General features: G+C 36.0%; 1 protein-coding gene across 14 annotated transcripts in view; it reads right to left on the reverse strand.

Annotated features, from left to right (window-relative positions):
- ci (cubitus interruptus) overlaps positions 1-22,500 on the reverse strand; it is a 585,789-nt gene that overhangs the window by 542,625 nt on the left and 20,664 nt on the right. The window contains exon 1 of one of the 14 annotated variants that reach the window (XM_067094907.1): positions 7,935-8,005. The exons of 12 other annotated variants lie outside the window; for them this stretch is intronic. The gene's annotated coding sequence lies outside the window, so the exon portion shown is untranslated. Of the gene's footprint in view, positions 1-7,934; positions 8,006-22,500 lie in introns of those variants that run through there. One more of the 14 variants, XM_067094911.1, reaches the window with a different exon arrangement.

Genomic DNA, 22,500 nt, shown 5'->3' on the forward strand with positions numbered 1-22,500 from the left:
AGGCATCTCATATTAACAAAGAGAAAACACACACATATATATATATATATATATATATATATTATATTTATAATATATTTAATAAATAATATATATTTATTTATTTATTTATTTATATATATATATATATTTATATATATATATATATATATATATATATATATATATATATATAAATATATAAATATACATATATAAATATAAATAAATAAATATAAATAAATAAATATATACATATTATATATATATATATATATATATATATATATATATATATATATATAGTTTATCAGTGACACTTTACACTGTATAAGCTTATGTTACATGTAGAATAATGGACCCCGCAAGCCATAAATTCGCCCCAAAAATATTTAAGCTTCAACAGCGAATGATTAATTGTTTTGATAAAACGACCCGTCGTCACACGTGGAAAATCGAAGAGCATTAATTCCCGACAACACTTTGAAAATATTTCAACGCCTCATCTAACAGGAGCCGAAACCCTTTGCCTTCGAAAATGGTGGAAAAAGTCTCGGATTTGAAAGTAATCAACACTTTTGCTGTTTATTTTCCCTCTGGCGTTCATTCATCAAAAACGAAGCGAATATTATTCTCTCACGACAATTTAACAGCAAGCAGAACTACCTGCTGTCGAAAATGGTGGAAAAATCTCCGCATTAAAAATAATCAACACTTTTTCCGCTTATTTTCCCCCTGGCATTCATTTATCAAAAACGATGCGAATACCATTCCCTGGGGAAGAGACAGCTTTTACGACATACCGCTGTTGAACGGAAAACGAATAACAGCAGCAGCCTTCTGTAGGAGAGAACAGCTGCTGCTGCCAAGGCGGAATCATCGTAGCGCTGAAGAGAGCAATTCCTATTCAAACGGCTTTGCTTCGCAATCGGCGACTAGATAGTAAGTGTGTGTGTGTGTGTGTGTGTGTGTGTGTGTGTGTGTGTGTGTGTGTGTGTGTGGCTTTTGATGGGAATCACGTGCTTACGTTACTAACTGGTGATCCTTACTGAAGACAACTGATTCCATTTTGATGTTTGTCGAAATATAGAGAGCAGTTTCCCGATTTGCCTTTTTTCCATTGATACATGTGTTCGATACTTACTATACTCCGGGTTTTTTTTTTATAGACTTAAACCTGTTGCAGCACTAATATAACACACGTTCAATCCTTCTGAATGTATTATAGTCTGTCTCTTAATCATCTACACTTCATAAGCAATAAAATTCGTTTCTGTACCTTGTAATGGGCCGGATGTCCTAAATATCAAATAAATAGAAAAAAAAACTAAAGTAAGGAAAAAACTGTTCACTGTAATATTCCCTTTAAAAACCTGGATAAATTGCAGTAAAAAAATATTTACATATAGGCTATATATACTCTATATATATACATATATATATATAATATATATAGCAATGAGTTAATTAAAACTACACACACATACGTGTATATATATATATATAAATATATGTATATGTGTATATATATAATATATATATATATATATATATATATATATATATATATATATATATATATATATATATATATATATATATATATATATATATATATATATATATATATAATCTTAAATTCCCTTACTTGATCGAAGGCCAGGTGTCATGGATACAATGGTACATATATAAAAGCGGCCTAATGAACACCTATACACGGAAACCTCATCATCAGCCCTTTCTCCCTTCAGAAATACTGCACCAAAGGTCCCTACACTACAAACACTCTAGTCATGCTAGTGCTTCTCAGGCTGGCATGTGCTTTTCCCGCAATATTTTTCTTAGTTTCATCTCCTCTTCGTCCAGCTAAAGAATGAGACCTATCAACAATCACCGAATGGAACTCGTATAAAAACACAAAAGGCGAGTAAGACTCACATTTTTTTTTCGCTGAAAATTATTTTCCCAACTTCTAAATGAGTGGCCACCTCACTAACTGACAGCCAGCTTAATAGTTCTGTTCTATCACTTTTAAACTGTTCCAACTAAAAAATTTATACAGTTACAAATGGGTACATGTATGCTTCTTTCTATATATCTATCTATCTATCTATCTATCTATCTATCTATCTATCTATATATATATATATATATATATATATATATATATATATATATATATATATATAAACATAAAAGGTAGAAAGTTAATGCTATATATTTCGGAGAACAACTTGCCTGTCGAGGAGACAGTAACTGTTCTCCGAAATATATAGCATTAACTTTCTACCTTCTGGCATTTTTATGGGCTCCTTTTATTAGACGGCATTCTGTTTTAACAGAAAATATTTCACAGTCACATACAGTATATATGTGTATATATATATATATATATATATATATATATATATATATATATATATATATATATATATATATATATATATATATATATATATATATATATATATAGCCTACATTTAAATGTGTATATATATGTATTTATATGTGCGTGTAATGCGTGCGTTTGCCTGCTTAAAGACTTTTACACATTAAAGTACTGGATATTATATTGTATGTGTTTGAGAAGAGAGAGAGAGAGAGAGAGAGAGAGAGAGAGAGAGAGAAAACTTCCATCCTCAAAAGGATTTCTCTCTCTCTCCTCTCTCTCTCTCTCTCTCTCTCTCTCTCTCTCTCTCTGTGCTCCTGGAATCCCGTGAGTCCGCAATAACCAAATATTATGAAATGCGATCCCTGTGACGCAACGCTGGACGGATCACTCACTCTCCTCAGCACCTTAACTGGATAAGTATGACGGACCACCGAAATGATGATGACAATTTCGATTCCAACTGACAATTTGCTGGCGTTATTCGGGAGAGGGGGTTGCTGGGAGGCTGATGATGAAGGGGCTCTCGTACTGTAGTCTTTTTAGGTCGTTCGCTACTTCTTTTTTTTTTATTTCTGGTACTGTAGTCTTTTTTTAATCTGTTCGCTACTTTTTTAGGTCGTTTGCTACTTTTTTCCTGGTACTGTAGTCTTTTTGTCTGTTTGCTACTTTTTTATGTTCCGTAGTCTTTTTACTCCATTTGTTCTTGATTCTGGTAATGTAAGTCTTTTTAGGTCGTTCATTACTTTTTTTCATTTCTGGTAATGTAGTCTTTTAAGTCATAATTTCTACTTTTTTCTGCTTCTGTAGTCTTTTAAGTTCATTTGGTATATTACTTTTATTCTGCATCTTTTTTCTTGTAATGTAGTCTTTTTAGTTCATTTGCTACTTTTCTGTTTCTGGAACTGTAGTCTTTTAAGTCTATTTGCTAATTTTTTTCATTTCTGGTACTGTAGTCTTTTAAGCTCATTTGCTCTTTTCCATTTCTGTTACTGTAGTCTTCTTTAGTCTGTTTGCTACTTTTTCTGGTACTATGGTCTTTTTAGTCCATTAACAAAAATTTTCTTTTATTCCTAGTACAGCTGTCTGTTTAGTCCACCTGCTTTTTTTTAAATTTCTGGTACTGTAGTCTCTCAAGTCTATTCGCTACTTTTTTACTTCTGGTACTGTAGTCTTTTTTTTTTGTTCATTTGTTACTTTTTTATTTCTGGTATTGTAGTCTTTATAACGTATTTGCTGCTTTTTTTATTCCTGATACTGTAGTCTTTTTAGCCTCTTTTTAATTCCTGGTACTGTAGTCTTTTAAATCTATTCGCTACATTTTCATTTCTGGTGCAGTAGTCTTTTTGGTACATTTATTACTTTTATTTCTGGTACTGTAGCCATTTTAGTCTATCTGCTACTTTTTTATTTCTGGTACTGTAGTCTTTTTAGTCCATTCGATACTTTTTTATTTCTGGTGCTATAGTCTTTTATCCTATTTGCTGCTTTTTTCTGGTATTGAAATCTTTTTAGTCCTATTTGCTACTTTTGTATTTCTAGCATCGTAGTCTTTTAAGTCTATTATTTCTGGTACCGTAGTGTTATTAATCCATTCGCCATTTCTGTATTTCTGGTACTGTAGTCTTTTAAGTCTATTTGCTACTTTTTTATTTCTGTTACTGTCGTGCTTTTAATCAATTCGCCATTTTTTTTTATATCTGGTACTGTTGTCTTTTCTATTTCATCTGCTACTTTTGCCCTTTCTGAAATTGTTGTCTTGTTAGGTCAATCGCCGCTTTCTTTTCATTTCTGATACTGTGGTCTTTCAAGTTCATTAGCAACTTTTTTTTTATTTAAACTTTCTTTTTCCCTTAGAACTGAATCCTGCAACAGGTTTCTCATGGTTTGATTAACTGCTGGAATTCTTTTATTTTTTTTATTAAGATTTTTTGCAGCGTGCCTTCGGCCCCTAGCTGCAACCCCTTTCGTTCCTCTTACTGTACCTCCTTTCATATTCTCTTTCTTCCATCTTAATTTCCATCCTCTCCTAACAATTGATTCATAGTGCAACTGCGAGGTTTTCCTCCTATTACACCTTTCAAACCTTTTACTCTCAATTTCCCTTTCAGCGCTGAATGACCTCATAGGCCCCAGTGGTTGGCCTTTGGCCTAAATTCTATATTCAATTCAATTCAATAATTGATTCATATTTTCATCTATTTTCATTCTATTTTATCTCTCTTATTTAATTTAAGGTTTAGATTGTAAGACTATTTTATATATAGCGAAATTATTATTTGCAATGTTTTATCTTTCTTCCTCTGTAATTACTAAACACTTAAAAACGTACGTGAATTGACTTAGTTGTCAATGCGTTATGCATTTTTTATTATTTTCTTGTGTGCGTTTCACCAGTCGTATTTATAATAATAATAATAATAATAATAATAATAATAATAATAAATAATAATAATAATAATAATAATAATGATGATGATGATGATGTTACGACACTTGATAAGCTAAATAAAAATGGTAACATGAAACAGATGCTACAAGGAAAATGGAGTTCACTAAAACTGAAAAAAAAATTTATTCCATTTTCTTTAGAAAACATAAGCATGTACCAACACATGATTGATTGAATGACCCCATATTCTATCCAGAGGATGCGATTTCGTTATTTACAAGTCAAATTTAGAAAAAAAATTATTTTTGTCATCCATATAATTAAAACTATTAAGTGGTACATCATTCGTTAGCAAAAATAAAAGAATTGAAAACGAAAATACATGCTTTTCTCCATCTTATTAGTTTTCTGTGAAAGAATTCACAGAAAACTATTGCGATGGCTTTTTGTCTGTCCGTCCGCGCTCAGATCTTAAAAACTTCTGAGGTTAGAGGGCTGGCAAATTGGTATGTTGATCATCCACCCTCTTAATCATCAAACATACCAAATTGCAGACCTCTAGCCTGAGTAGTTTTGATTTTATTCTAGGTTAAAGTCAGTCATGATCATGCGTCTGGCACCGCTGTAGGCGCAAAAACACAGGCCACCACCGGGCTGCGGTTGAAAGTTTCATGGGCCGCGGCTGAGATTTTCATGGGCCGCGACTGAGAGTTTCATGGGCCGTGGCTGAGAGTTTCATAAAGCATTATACGCTGTACAGAAAGCTCGATTCCACCGAAGAAACTTCGGCGAATTTTTAACTTGTTTTGTTTAGTTTCCATCAGTCCTCCTGACTGAAGAATTTCTATGAGACAAAAGTTTCAGTCTGGTTGAAATACCTGGCCATTTCATAACTTGCGAATCTTTAGTTAGCTGTTAATGGGTGTAACGTTTAATCCCCTGAGATTTTAATTTTATATATTTCTGAACACAAAGGAAAAATAAAAAGAAAATTTCCAGTGATATGAACGAGTTACTTGGAGACCTCAATACCATCGTAAGCAATCAAGTATTATTACACAATGAAGTATTATTTTTTTATGTATTAAGTGTAGCACAGTGACGTGATGCCCCATGCACGAGTGCAGTTGCAGTACGAACTATAGCTTACATACGTAGGCTACCGGGACTGATATATTTATATGTTACTATGCGGACGCACGTACGCAAAAGATGAATTGAGGAGAAATTAAAAACCAATATATGAATCGGCACATAGTGAAATCAATACAAACAAACAAACAATCATAATTTAGTCAATAACCAAATCGCAGTTAAAAAGCGCATAGTACTAATAAAGTAATGGTGCTATAACACTTTACGATATAAATACGAGAACATAAACCAAAAGATAATGCAACAAATAACAATAAAAAGTAAGGCAAAGATTAACAATTTTATAAAACAAGGATGAAAACTGAATGTAAATAAAACATGACTCTCCACATTTGGCTAGCAAATTTTGACACGACCAGTATTTACGGCAGCTGATACGATATCATTGCAGCATATACAATGTGATAACATCCAGCCTGACAACGATTATGAGAACGGTAATAATAATAATAATAATAATAATAATAATAATAATAATAATAATAATGCAAAGGTCCCCATCTTAGTTAAGGCCCCAACACATCCCCAGCCACTGTACTGGAAATAAAATATCACGTTACGCTTACCAAACTTATGTTACAAGATGTTACATACCAATTTATTAAGTTGTTGTGTTACCTTGACCTTTGAACCTATATGGACCTTTGACCCTTGAAGGTCAAAAGTAAAATTTATTTTTTTAGAGTTGCAATAATAATTAAACAATCCGAAAAATAAGAAAACGTATGTGGCCACCTAAAAGGCTATTGAAACCTCCGAAAATGTGTGAAAATAACCTTTGCCCTTTAACCTCTGTATAAGTTCTTCCACAAGTTATTACAAAAGGAAAAGTCACCCAGTGAACGTTTTCACATAGTTTGTATGTAATCAAGGAAACAGACAGGCGTAATTACACATGGAACCGAAAATATAACAGATTTCGCAGAGGAAATAATAATAATACATATGCACACCATATATCAGAGTAAGTTATTAATAACCGTAACCCAAATATAATTATAGGCTATATAAACAAACGTTCATTTAATATATATATGTGTGTGTGCGTATTTGTGTATACATGTGTGTATTTTTGCATAAATATATATACATAAATGTCTATATATATTGTACATATAATGTATATACATATACATATATACATATGTATATATACTGTATATATGTGTGCGTGCGTATTTGTGTATATATATGTGTATTTGTGCAAACATATATACATAAATATATCTATATATACATATAATGTATTTTTGCATATAACCTATACATTACATTTAAATTTATTCAGCTAGCAGCAGGGAACTGCCATGCTGGTGTCAGTTCTACCCGACTTATTATTCATTTATATATGTGAACTGAATAGTAATAACATATAATTTTCATACGCATAAAAACATGTACATTGAAGAATCTGGAAATGAATTTTTGTATATATGAATGAATAACAACAACCTTTAATAATGTTTCTTATAAATAAAAGGCCCTTACTTTTTAAAGCTCTTCTCACGGAAACGCCTCTTGCATAAGATGTGATATTTAATCTTCATTATTTTTAATTTAAACTTATGCAATTATGATTTTCAAGAAGTATTTTTATTTTATTGGTGGGCGTATTTTATTTATGACAAGACGATATTTACCTTAAATTTCATTTAATTCTAGACAATTAGTTGTCTAACTTTTGTGTTAAAGAATATCTGCTAGCAAGTGTTTATATATTTCATTATACACATACGCACTCGAACGTGTACACATACGCACACATATATACATGCTCACACATACACACACACAAATAATATATATATATATATATAATGTGTGTATGTATATTTATATATATATATATATATATATATATATATATATATATATATATATATATATATATATATATTGCGTACGTCTGTTTGTTGAAATATATAGACACGTGCTAGTGTTAAAGGAGGGTATCTTAGCAATACATAAACGTATAAATAAAACAACTTCCAATAAAATATTACCGCCAAGTTCACTTACCAATGATTGCAAAGTGAACATTCCAAGCTAAAGTGAAGAGAGTAATTCCTTGTAAGTTTACACACACCGTCTGTCACTTATTTTAATTAGGAACAGAAAACTGTAACAAATCTATTTTCCAAGGGATTCACATCAGAAGACCAGAATCACAATTGACACCACATCACGACAAAGACAACCGAACGGAAGAAGAAGAAAAAAAAAACACACACAAACACACCACACGTGGGCCTTTTTAATACAATATAAAAGATAAAAGTTTTATCTTGCGCGAGATACTTGTCAAGACGTGTTAACGCTGGCACGCGAATTTCAAACTGAGGACGTTTGCTGTAAGCACTGTATCCTGAGAAATCTGTAGTTTTTTTTTATTAAAAAAAAAATGTTGGCCAAAAGCTCCAGTCGAAATCAAAATCGTCCGTTAAGCCTCGATATAGAAATAGAAACAACGGTGGGTCGTTTTAAGTTGGAGTTGGGTTTCGTAGCCACTCTCTCTCGTCGAGGCGAGCATCTTTCCGCCACCATTACACCGACAACTACTTTAGTGGGAGTTTATTTTCGCACATTATGCTCCAAAATCGTCGGTCGGTAGGCCCCGAGATTTTTGATTGGTGGTCCGGCCGGGTGTTGGATCGTTAGATCAGTCTATTCTCTTGCGTATTTGGGACCGCTTCTATTGTCATTTTACAAGGGGGTTCAACAAATCCGCCAATTACAATAGTCCATTCATGCTAATGTTGACCAATCGCAGGCCGTATCTCAGCCACCCTTCAATGATGTTGCCGCTTTACAGGGTGACGCATTCACACACGAAGCGATGTTTGGGCGGTCGACTCGTCTCCAGCGCTCGCTCGCTCGCTCGCTCTCTCTCTCTCTCTCTCTCTCTCTCTCTCTCTCTCTCTCTCTCTCTCTCTCTCTCTAACGCTGCGGTTATCTTTCTGGGAGTCTGTTACTTCATTTTTTTATCAACTGAATTTATCCTACCGATGGTAGCAGCTGATACAACATTCGCTAGAAGCCTCTTACACCCTCCCTACTCGGTTCCATTTCTCACTCGGCCTACACATTATACAGAGCCACATTACGGTAGGAATAGCTTAGGAAATAACAGCTGTCTAGGCGATGTCCTCGAAACAGCAAAATCAGCCACCCATGCCATTTTGGAGTGGATAAACGATCGTTAAAACGAGTAAATTAGCGCACGGAATCCCCCCTTGCACACCGGTGGTAACGAGGTGAGATGTTTCCCGCCAAAGGGTGACATCTTTATAATCGCTGTCACCTTCTGGAATCTCCTGCACATTCACCAATGGCGTTCATCTCCTTCTTAATGGGGCCGGATAACGAGGCATAACCCATACTTTTTCCGAATTAGATACACTCTGGCGATGTATCATAACATTAAAACATCCCCAGAACAAGCATTTCTAATCAATTAGGCTTGGCGGCAAATAGCGAACTTTACACCCGGCCAAAGTTGAATTGCGCGACTCATGCCGACGCCTGATTGGCCGCCGCCAACCATAAAGTAGCCGCCCCATCACATGGCCCCGCCCACCTTCCCATCCGACCAACGAGACCTTTCTGGCAGAGTTAGTTTTACTCATAGAACCACAAACAAAGAAATTAACGAACCGAGTGGCGCTTCGAACCAACACTTCAGTGGGGCTCATGTCAAACAATGGCTTTCCTCCTACTCTTTTAAAAGGCCATGTGACATAATAAACAGCAATTCTTCAGAGATAAAGACGGAGGAGTCGAGCATAAATTGTCGCCCCTCCACGAAATATTCATGAGGGGGGGAGGAGGAGACCCTTTGCGGACATCCTGGCGAAGGAGTTTTTTGAATATTCAAATTAATGTTCTGGGTAATTTCTAAATTCTTCTGCGACTGAAGAAGGAAATGCCGAAAGGATTTACGGATCATCGCCGTCTTTTCTTCAAGGATTACGGAAGGGAACACAGAAACCCCTCTCCAAATTAAAATGCCGCAGTTGCTACATCACAAGGAGAAAGATCCATTCTTGGAAATTATCGGCTGGACAACGTAAAATCTAGTTTCACCTTCCCTCGAAATTTCCTTTCGCATTCCCGTTATGATTTATAAAGCATTGAGATGAAGGTCTGTTTTAAAACAGGACATTTATTGGAGATTTGGTCAGGTCATTTTAAAACAGGACTTTGACATTTATTAGAGATTTGATGAAACGGTAATGACAGCACATAAGCGAAATGCTTGGTAATTCAATGGCACTGGTGGATGCTCTCTCTCTCTCTCTCTCTCTCTCTCTCTCTCTCTCTCTCTCTCTCTCTCTTAGTTTGTTTCTGGTAGCAATAACTAATCCAGTAAATGACTGAATTGCCATCAAAGAAATTCATCAAAGAACTGATGAATTAGGCTCACGCGCCACAACATTTATAAAATAAAGCTCACTCCATAAAGTAATGTTTACATAGAAAAACCATATAAAAATATATATATATATATATATATATATATATATATATATATATATATATATATATATATATATATATATATATATATATATAGCCTACATTTATATAACGCCTAACTGCATCGAAATAAATTTAAAGGGCCTAACGTTTTATATTACGAAGCTAAAAACCCAGTCGTTGGCAAACTCATAGCCCTTTGTTAAAACACCGAAGTATTAAAAAAAAAAAAAGAACGCCATCTACTATAAAAACACAAGCTACTTTCATAAAGAACGTGAAAGCTATTTTACCGCAACTACTGTGCGCTATCAAATATTAGCAATGAATAACAGCCAATTGCTTTTCTTTCAATTGAAGTTTTAAATCTTTCTTCCCACAGTTATTATTAAGTCATAATCGTCCGTATTTTTCATTATTCAGTTCCGTTTGTGTTTTATTTACATCATTCTAAATACTACGATTCCCTTTATACAGTTTATATTTATATAAGGAGTATGGTTGAAATACCCACATTCATGTCCACTTCCTCTTCCCATCGTACGAAAAGTAACATCTCCCATCGTACAAAAGTAACATCTCCTGTCGTAAGAGAGTAACATCTCTCATCGCACAAAAGTAACATCTCCCGTCGTAAGAGAGTAACATCTCTCATCGCACAAAAGTAACATCTCCCAACGTACAAAAGTAACATCTCCCGTCGTAAGAGAGTAACATCTCTCATCGCACGAAAGTAACGTCTCCCGTCGTAAGAAAAGTAACATCTCCCATCTTACAAAAGTAACGTCCCCATCGTGCAAAAGTAACATCTCCCATCGAACAAAAGTAACATCTCCCACCGAACGAAAAGCAACATCTCCCATCCCACAAAAGTAACATCGACTAGTTCCTGGGGATTTTCCCACGCTCGGATTAACACGAAATATCCAAGTCGCGCTCCAGTCGTCCCCAGAAATATTATTATTATTATTATTATTATTATTATTATTATTATTATTATTATTATTATAAACATAAATTAAGAAAACCGCATGACTTTCTCAGAAAGTCATACGGATATGGAATTGGCTGCGTAAATGATTGACTGATCCGATATTATCAACTAGCGTTGCAATTGACGAGAAGTCTATAAAATAGACAGAACTAAGAATTCAGAAAAATAATAATTTCATTTTGCTGGCGATCGTCTGGTCTGCAAGTTCAGTCAGGCGTAATCTCTACAGACGAGTCAACAAAGCATTTCCGATTCAACGGCCTGGTGAATAATAATAATAATAATAATAATAATAATAATAATAATAATAATAATAATAATAATAATAATATCTTGTTAAAAAGGATGGCTAAATTCTGCTAATTAATCTTAAATTGAGTATTCTCTATTTTTCTTTTTCTTAAGACTAGCTTCTCTTCCAGGTTAATATTAGTCAACAACTGGTCAATGTTTATATTTCGTGGAAAAGAAGCGAGTCAAGAAAAATTGGGAAGACTCAATATAAGATTAATTCGCACATTGCAGACATCCTTTACAACAGGACATGCTTAAGAGTTGAATTGAATTGAATACAGAATTTAGGCCAAAGGCATGGGACCTACGAGGTCATTCAGCACTGAAATGGAAATTGACAGTGAAAGGTTTGAAAGGTGTAACAGGAGGAAAACCTCGCAGTTGCGCTATGAATCAATTGTTAGGGGAGGTGTAGAGAGTAAGATGGAAGACAGAGAACATGAAAGGAGGTACAGTAAAAGGAACGGAAGGGGTTGCAGCTAGGGGCCGAAGGCACGCTGCAAAGAACCGTAAGCAATGCCTACAGTGCACCGCATGAGGTGCACTGACGGCGCTATCCCCCTACGGGGACAAGCTTAAGAGAGGATCTACTTCATTCTAATAATAATAATAATAATAATAATAATAATAACATACTTTATTTCAACTAATGGCCATATAAAATACATTATATAGATACGAGACGGTACAAATACAATTGGACTACAGATGTCTACCTGGCAAAGAAAATTACGTTATTGTCCTCAGCTTCCCTGTAAGGATAAAGTACATCTGGAACGGATCACATTCCCCAAAATGCAATCAATATACTTTCGACGCGACAAGAAAAATCGTATTAATAACAAGAGTTAAAACAAGAACCAAGGGTTTCACAATTCTCTAAGGCAATATGACGTGCATTCCCTTTCAATCAACACAGTGTCAAAGACAAACCATTAAGTGATCTCGGTCTCGCCAGATGAACTCCACCGTGCTTACAGTGCTGTGAATGATGACTTTAATACCAGTTTTCACAGCACTAACTTGGTATCTAATGCCAGGTGCCGGGCACTTTCACTTGTGAGATTTGGCGATGCCCAATTTGAGGTCTTCGGGTGACTTTCATATACCATCTGCTGACGAGCTGACTGGGTGAAGGATTTCTTACTGCAAGTAATTGCTAGTGCTGGGCAGATTTGCAGAAATGTTACCCATTACTTTGCTCAGCTCTCTGTCAGTTTAGTTCTTTTCTTGTGTGTTCCTTTTTCTCCTTAATACACCAGCCTTGAAGTTCGTCATCTTCCTTTCCTTGGGTCTCTCTTGGTTTGGTTTATGTAATATGAGTAATAAATACTAGATATCTCTTTTACGTCCATGGCGGTTAGTAAGCTTCCCCATGCCAGAGAATATTCAGATTGTTTGCAGGTTCGTGAAGGCAACAACAATTTGAAATATTCATTTAAATCCCGTGGAATATGGACTTCACATATACAAGGCAAAGGCACTTTTAGATTTTTACAGCTTTTTAGTTTTCTATAAAAGAAAACTATTGTGCCGGCTTTGTCTGTCCGTCCGCACTTTTTCTGTCCATCCCTCAGATCTTAAAAACTACTGAGGCTAGAAGGCTGCACATTGGTATGTTGATCACCCACACCCCCATCCATCAAACATACCAAATTGCAGCCATCTAGCCTCAGTAGTTTTTATTTTTATTTAAGGTTAAAGTTAGCCATAATCGTGCTTCTGGAAACTATATAGGATATGCCATCACAGGGCGGTGGTTAAAGTTTCATGGGCCGCGGCTCATACAGAATTATACCGAGACCACCGAAATACAGGTCTATTTTCGGTGGCCTTGATTATACGCTGTAGTGGCTGTATAGAAAACTCGATTGCTTCGGCCCATTTTTCACTTGCCTTTTTTTTTCCCCAAGCACAAAGCGTATATGTGCGTCGTTAAGCGGCACAAACAGCGTCATTTTCGGTTTCATATAGTGTCTCCAAAACCTTGGCAAAGCAGAACTAACTGAATACTGGTAATATTTTGTTTTAAACCATATTCTCTATGACATCCGTTTTCTGGTTTTGACAAGTTATGCCCTTTTTGTGACCCTATAATCTTCAAAGTAGATCACTTTATAATAATTTGGATCAAATAATCTAGGGACCCTGAGTGCTTCCTGTCAGTTACTGAACATCTAGCGAAGCGTAATTATAAAAAAGAATAAAGCACAATGATAAAACGAACGGAGACAAAGATCTTCACCATAAGCTGATTATGGAGAAGTTCACTGATGATAAAGTGGCGGAATGGGTTCATAAATCAGATCAGTTTCCGGTCCAAAATCCCTCCACGGGTCCTGAAAGACTCATCAGCAGCTCGTGTAAGCTACCAATGAAAAACTACCGTCTTGTGTGGGTCTATCCTTTGATCTTTTGTAACTGAAGGCAGGCACTTTTTTACGGCGAAAAGAAGCAATATAAAAAATCCTATGCATCAGAATTCTAATGCCATGTTTCATCAGACTTGTATTTTGTAAGTTCTGTATGGCCCACAATATTCCTCCGATTGTATTTCTTCCTACTTCATATTTTTGGACGTTCAAGTAAAACGCAAAAGTCCAGAGCATGAGGGCCTATGTAAGAATCGAATATAGAATTTAGGCCAAAGGCCAAGCGCTGGGACCTATGAGGTTACTCAGCGCTGAAAACGGATATTGACAGTAAAAAGGTTTGAAAGGTGTAAAAGGAGGAAAACCTCCCAGTTGAGCTGTAAATCAGTTGTTAAGAGAGTGGAAAGGAAATTTGGAAGTAAGAGAATATGAACGGAGGTACAGTAAAAGGAATGAAAGAGGTTTGCAGGTAGGGGCCGACGGGACACTGCAAGGAACCTTAAGTAATGCCTACAGTGCACCGCATGAGGTGCACTGATGGTACTACCCCTCATAGCATGATAATGAACAATTTGTGGTGGAATCAGATTCAGAGCAGAATGTCTTCACAGTCAATGTGTAACAAATAACCACAGATATTACAAAATTATTCAAACTGTAAGTTTCCATTTTTACAAATTTATTTTTTTACTGGGTAATAAACACTCTCTTGACTTATCCGGAGTAAACTTTGATTTTAGATGTAATAAATAACACATTCTTCTAATGAAAATCCCCATCTCTAGACTAAGAGCTTACTATCATTCACTCTTGTCTGTGTTTGTAGATTTATAGTTCGACTTCTAGATCATAAAAACGTATAGAATTACGCAAACTTCCAAAAATAATAAAACTCGTAACGTATTTTCCAAATAAGATAAACATGGCGATAATCTCCAGAAAACATCAACACACATTACAATTTTTGATATGAAAAACATAAAAAGTAACAACAATCTCCTGAAAAGTAACAACAATCTCTTATAAAGTAACGACAATCTCTTATAAGGTAACAACAATCTCCTATAAAGTAACAACAATCTCCTAAATAGTAACAACAATCTCCTAAAAAGCAACGGCACTCCTAGAAAGTAACACTCTCCTAAAAAGTAACAACAATCTCCTATAAACTCACGGCAATCTCCTAAATAGTAACAACAATCTCCTTAAAAGTAACGGCACTCCTAAAATGTAACAACAGTCCTAAAAAAGTAACAACAATCTCCTAAAAAGGTACGACAATCTCTTAAAAAGTAACAGCAATCTCCAAAAAAGTAACAACAATCTCCTAAAAAGTAACAGTCTCCTGAAAAGTAACGACAGTCTCCTGAAAAGTAACAACAATTTCCTATAAAGTAACATCAATCTCCTAAAAGGTAACGACAACAGTAACAACAATCTCCTATAAAGCAACGACAATCTCCTACAAAGTAACAAGAAACTCCTAAAAAGTACCAGCAATCGCCTATAAAGTAACAACAATCTCCTATAAAAAAACTAACAACAATCTCCTATAAAGTATCGACAATCTCCAAAAATGCAACAACAATCTCCTGAAACGTAACAACAATCTCCTATAACAAACTAACGACAATCTCCTATAAAGTAACGACAACCTCCTAAAAAGTAACAACAATCCCATAATAAGTAACAACAACCTCCTAAAAAGCAACAACAACAATCTCTAATACCCAACAGCACCGCAACGTCGTTTCAGGTGCTCGCTGTCACTCACAGCCGAATGCGTTTCCTCGGCGCATTGATAGCATGTTAACAGCGCCTATCGCGGAGGGCATCTCCATCATCACTCGACTTTTACGTCCCCTTTTTGCCTTTCCCCGGCCTCAGATAATCTCCAGCATCTCCTCCGGACGGCACCGGGGTCCCTCCGCCGTTCGTCATTGTTTCGTTTATCGCCCACGGATCGCTGTCGCCCTCGCGTGGGTCGCGTAACTCGACGGCGATTTATGGCGGTGTCGAGATAGGGGTCTCTTGTCCCCCCCGACAAGCTTGTGCTCTCGCTAATACGCTTTCCTTAAGTAATGTGTAGGGAGTGAATGTACGATGGGGTTTCATTATTTGTTTTTCTCTTTTCTTTTATTACCTTCTTATCTTCTCATTTGAAGTATTTAATGATAATAATAAGAATTTAAGTGCAGTAAACTACGTTATCTTTCTACCAGGGAGCACATTTTACTGTATGTATGTATGTATGTATGTATGTATGTATGTATGTATGTATGTATGTATGTATGTATATATATATATATATATATATATATATATATATATATATATATATATATCATAATAATAAAGAGAAACTTACGAAATTCAGGGCCCATTTTAAAAAAGCACTAAATCACCTTAAAAAATCTACATTTTCGTCCCTTCGTCCCTCTCGTGGCATGCCAATTATTTCAGAGCAAGTAGCTGTTAACATCACTTCAGGAAGTATGTTTTTTTTTTGCACTGAAGTGGCCTGAAGTTTACAATTAACTTCCATCCCACTTGTTACAGACCTGTTTCAAGTGGGAATTTCTTTATATTTGGGAAGCTGTGAAACGCATCCTCTCAAGGACACAATGGGACTGTTGCTTTATTGCCTGGAACTTAGGCTTCATACTTACATAGCTCCCTTCTGAGTTAGACAACTGAATTTCGGGATGAGGTTGCTAGCCTCTGTGCCCTTCTCGACCTTAGCTGCAACCCATCATAGTCAACGCATTGTCACACTACAGAATTTAAAGCTCAAACAAATATGGAAAAATGCTGGATTTAATGAAAGTTGCCTAAATCGCCCCCGCCTCGCCCGGGAATAGAACTCTAGCTACTTCACTGGTGACAGGAGTATAATGACCATTAGATAATATACGATTTACAAATTTGCATATCAAATTTCCAGAACAATTTACTAATCATAAACTAATTACTAATACACTGACTTTGCTAATATAAAAGAAAATTAAGAGTACGTTAACATTTTGATATTTTGTACTAAAAAAAAAAAAGACCATATAGTACCTACTCTACACATGAAATCTGAGGATTGTTCATTGTTTACGGATTGACAGAAGCTTATACGCAGACGCATTCAGAAACCTTAATTTGAAGCTAATATTGCTTCGAAACGATTCGTTTTTCCTTTATAAACGTAGACCAGTCCATAATTATTTCATCAGTCAATTTTTGAATTGTCTATAGAGAGAATAAGCATGTCAAAAAATGCATATGCACTTTTGTATAAGAATGATTAAGAATCTCAAAGTTTGGAAACGCGAATATCAAACGAACTGCCCATAAGCCCTCTGTGCAGGTATATGAAGCAGCAGATTTGGAAATGACCTGCACAGAAGGTTCATCCTTGAACAACGAAAGGATGAACCCGGGAGTGATCATTCTCACGGTTTGCCTCCAGAGCCAATATATATTAAAGGAAACAACTTGCTGGCGAATAATCTTATCTAGGTCTTTCTTTACATGTGATAGAAAGACTGTAATATTTGGCATACACTAAAATGACATAAATTATTAGAAAAAAAAATTCCTGTTGGACTGGTTGTAACATAATCCCTAAATTGAGAAGGATGAGCCTCTCTCTCTCTCTCTCTCTCTCTCTCTCTCTCTCATCTGATGACTCCCATCGACGTCTGTCCACCCCTCTCACTCCTTCCCCCATGCCCCTTATTCCTCTTTATGCGTTCCTCTCTCCTTTCCTCTCTCCCTCTCTGTCTCCCTCCCTCCCTCTCTCTCTCATTCTCCTCCTCGCCCTCTGTTACAGTTGACACAATGGCGTAAGAGTCGCTGTCGATTCCACACCGATGAGCAAACACACAAAACAAATATTTAAACAGAAGTGTCTTTGTTGCGGATTCAATGGATCGGAAAGAATTGCCTCGGACGGACCGCGGGCCCTGGGAGACTCACTCCGGAGGGAAGAAATTCAATGTAATTGCGGGATTACCTCGATTACTGCAGATTAGGGGGGTGAGATGTAATTGGGTGGTGAGTTGCACCTCTTTAAACGAGGTCGCTCGTATTTTATTGTTTTAAAGATTTACGCTCGATCAATGCTCGTATACCTTTTCGTTGATCTACGAAAGAGCTGCGAGAATGCGTGTGAGTGAGTGTGTGTGTGTATATATATATATATATATATATATATATATATATATATATATATATATATATATATATATATATATACATATATGTATGTGTATATATATGTATATGTAGATATATATATAGTGTATATATATATATATTTATATATATATACATATTCTCAACTGTTTTTTGGGATGAAGCTGATAGACCCATGCCCGATCATGGTCGTGAAAGGTCCTTACCTATGGGATAAATTCAAATACACCCCGCTTTACGTAGCACAATATAAGGATTTACCAGTTCCAGTAAAGTTCTCTCCCCGAGACACCTGCGCATTTATATAATTATTTATTTTTTTCTTTAGATAAGGTGAATGGGAGCTTATAAATATTATTTTTACGTGATGTGCGACAGGACCTTTTGTAAAGAAAGCAGAAGTAAAAGAGGAGGACGTTCGTTCTAGAGAAGCCACTTCCCCGATTTTGAGAGGAAAGATGATAAGATTTATCCCGAAAAATTAATTAATAAGAAAACAATTCCAGGATTTAAACGGAGGTGGCAATGAACATTTAAGTCATAGAACAGCTAAACTTCTTGGGGTAACTACCATTTAGATTGCAGATAAGTTGACGTAAAAATAATCTATGCCTTGGAAATGTATGCAGAAATACTCATGGAAAATTAAGAGGCAAACATCCCCATCATCATCAATATCGAGTGAGCGTTCGATTTTCCCTTTTAGGGCTTTTAGACGTGAACTGCGTTCTCATCGCTTCTATATCGTAAATTTTTGCGCCCTCCTTCCTCTTCCATTCTCATCAGAAGTCCAAACCATCTCAGACTCTGGAATCTCGTTCTGTAAGACATTAACCACTAGCGATCAAACGCCAAATCTAAGAAGACAGTCAAGGGGTTTCCAATAATGGGCATAACACTTTTATGCAAAGAAGCGGAAGTCCTTGAAAAGGCAGGTAACTTGCCGGACGATAAATATAAACATAAATATATATATATATATATATATATATATATATATATATATATATATATATATATATATATATATATATATATATATATATATATATTGTCACGTTAGTGATGGTTTTGCGGGAACTGCTGGTTCCCGCTCGTTCCTTTTTGTGGATTGCTGCCTCCTTACCTTCAAGTTTTTTTTTTTTGTTTTGATGTTTTCGTCAGTGAGCTGCCGTTTTTCTTTCGTCAGTCGGGTCTGGTAGGGCAGAGAGTAAGTGGCAGCAATAAGTTTTTTGAGTCGACGTTGGAAATTTTTGAGCAGCAAATTGGAGCACGCCTACGAAGTGGAGCACGACGTAGAGGTGGAGTGCGACCATGAGCAAAGTCGTGTGACCTTGAGCTGCTCATCTTTGATGACAGCGTGAGGCTGTCCTGACGTCTCCATCGGGGTTTTCTGGTTGGTGGGTTTTTGTCCCTGTTGCACAGCTGAGGGCTGTCTTGGTGCCCCGATGGAGGACGTATGTTTGTTTTTTTTTTTTTTCTGCCTGCTGTTGTTTATTTTTGCCTTTTGTTTAAAGCTACTTTTGGTTTATAAAGTTAATTGTTTAACTTTATTTTGTTTAGTGCCGCCTTTTGGCCTTTATTGTACTTATGGTTTTTATCTTTTTGCCAGACTTGACTCACTTGTAAATATTGTAAATAAATTAATTTTAAGCTCATTTTATTGTTTTTGTTGTTTTCCCCTCCTTTGTTTGTTGCATCTGCCGTCAGTCATGACAGCCCCGTCCTGAGTATGTTAAAGAACCTGCATAACGGCCCACTCGGGTCGTTACATATATATATATATATATATATATATATATATATATATATATATATATATATATATATATATATATATATATAATGTACATATTATATATATAATATATATATATATATATGACATAAGGTGTACAACTATCTTAGAACAAGGAGGCTAAGGTCGACGATAATACCATACACTTATATCAAAAATTTTGAAGGACTCATAGGCAATCTTCCTAATTCCAAAATTTACACGAAAAACATGGTGAGTTATTAGACAGATAGACAGTAATCAAGTAATCAGGTGAATCAAGTGAAATGTTTTCTGTCCAAGCGTCAACTTATGAGTGAGGGCAAGGGATGTGTTTAAGGTGGTCATCAGTAAAATACCCGATAGGTTAACTTATAAAATGTCTCTTGTATAGCGCAAAAAATGAGATAAATAAGAAAATAAGTTAAAGAAGGGGGTAGCAAAATCTTGACCAAGAAACTTTTAACCTAAATGTCACTACTTTTGTAAACCACATTATGAAGCAATCTGACATAAAGAAACAAATTTTTAAGAGAAGCATAAACCGAGATTAGAGACAAGGCCAAACCTATACAGAGGAAATTTGCGTAACAGAATCTTACATCTGGCATACGAGAGGCAACAAAAGCATGAAGCATCAATATGAATTATATTATTTAGCTATTTAACTAAATTATAACAGTGTATTAGGAAACCTAACATCCTGAAAGGTCTTTAAGACAACTTGATAAATTTAGCAAATGCAGGCTTCCTGGAGAAAGAGGAAGATTTACCTTATCGTAACAAGCTCCTGTTGTCTAATCGTTTTGAAACTGTCTGCGAAAAGACAGGCTCTACTTTGTAAGCTATGAGAAATAGTAAATAGAATACAATAAAATATAGAATTTAGGCCAAACGCCAAGCGCTGGGACCTATGAGGTCATTGAACGCTGAAAGGAAACTGACAGTAAGAAGTTTTGTAAGGTGTGACAAGAGAAAAAACATCGCAGTTGCACCATTGAACAATCGTTACAGAGGGTGGAAAGTCAATGGTAGAAAGAATATGAACGGAGGTACAGTAAAAGGAATGAAAGAGGTTGCAGCTAGGAGCCGAAGGAACGCCGCAAAGACCCTTCAGTAATGCCTACAGTGCACCATGTGAGGTGCACTGACATCACTACACCCTACGGGCAATGGTAAGTAGCCTTTTCGTTATACGATGAATGGCAATGTGAAGATGGTACAGAGAGATTAAAAGTCACTGGACTTGAGCTGCACTATAGGCAATATCTTGAATCCCAGACGAAGCACCTTTAGGATAACCACATAATATATAAGAATCCTCGGGCTTTCGGAAATTCGTTTAAATTTTGACTTTCTCTGCAAAGGCAGCTCAGTGCAAAGAAATGAAGGTCACATACAGAGGGAATCTTTAGGCCTTCAATGTCCAGGAGAACTAATCAGAGTGAGTAAGAAAGATGTCCAATTAGCTCCTGGACCGTCTCACTATCTAAATGTATCATATCCCTTGTCCCTTGAAAAATTAAAAGCAGTTTCATAATCAGCCAATACGTCAACGGTCCCTTGAAAACAGAAGTACTTCTCCTCAGGCATGCCTTCACCTCATGTGCTCTGCTCAAATGCTGAGCATCTGTACAGGGGATTGTATGGTGTAACTTGCCTGTCAAGCAGACCAAGGTTAACCCTTAATGCTCAGGTGAGTCATGCTAGCAACTTGGGTCAGTTGCAATTCTTTACGCTGAAGAACGAAAAGTTAATGTGAATTAACTGTATGACGAATCATTCTGTATAGGTGAATGGAATATGCTAAAGGTAACACTTACTGTAAAATTAGATGAAGACATAATTCACCAAAGATGCATTCCATTTGAGCAACATGTTGACTGATTGAATATAGAATTTAGGCCAAAGGACAAGCACTATGTCACTCAGCGCTGAAACTGAAATTGACAGTAAAAGGTTTGAAAGGTGTAATAAGCGGAAAACCTCGCAGTTGTACTAAGAATCAATTGTTAGGGGAGGGTGGAAAGTAAGATGGAAGAAAGAGAATATGAAAGGAGGTACAGTAAAAGAAACGAAAGGAGTTGCAGCTAGGGGCCGAAGGCACGCTGCAAAGAACCTTAAGTAATGCCTACAGTGCACCGCATGAGGCGCACTGATGGCACTAACCCCCTTCGGGGGAACAAGATGCTCGACCTAAAAATGGGTTGTTTTAGACTTGTTTAGCTTAGTTAAGGCAACCGCACACATCAGTCATGGCTAATACAGCAGAAACTTCACCTGGCTTTAGAACGACTTGCCCCACGGGGTGGTTTGAACCAGTGTTTCGGTTTCTGCAATTCAATGAAGGCAAAAAGAATGCAAAGAATCTGAACAGTCCTTCGTTTGCCAACACATGTCATTAGGATAACGCAACATGTGGTTAGCGAACACAGGTGAACCCACATCTTTAAAACCTAAAGATAGTCTTTAGTATTATAAAGGGAA

This window comes from Macrobrachium rosenbergii, chromosome 51 (assembly GCF_040412425.1).
Source record: "Macrobrachium rosenbergii isolate ZJJX-2024 chromosome 51, ASM4041242v1, whole genome shotgun sequence".
Lineage (NCBI taxonomy): Eukaryota > Metazoa > Arthropoda > Malacostraca > Decapoda > Palaemonidae > Macrobrachium > Macrobrachium rosenbergii.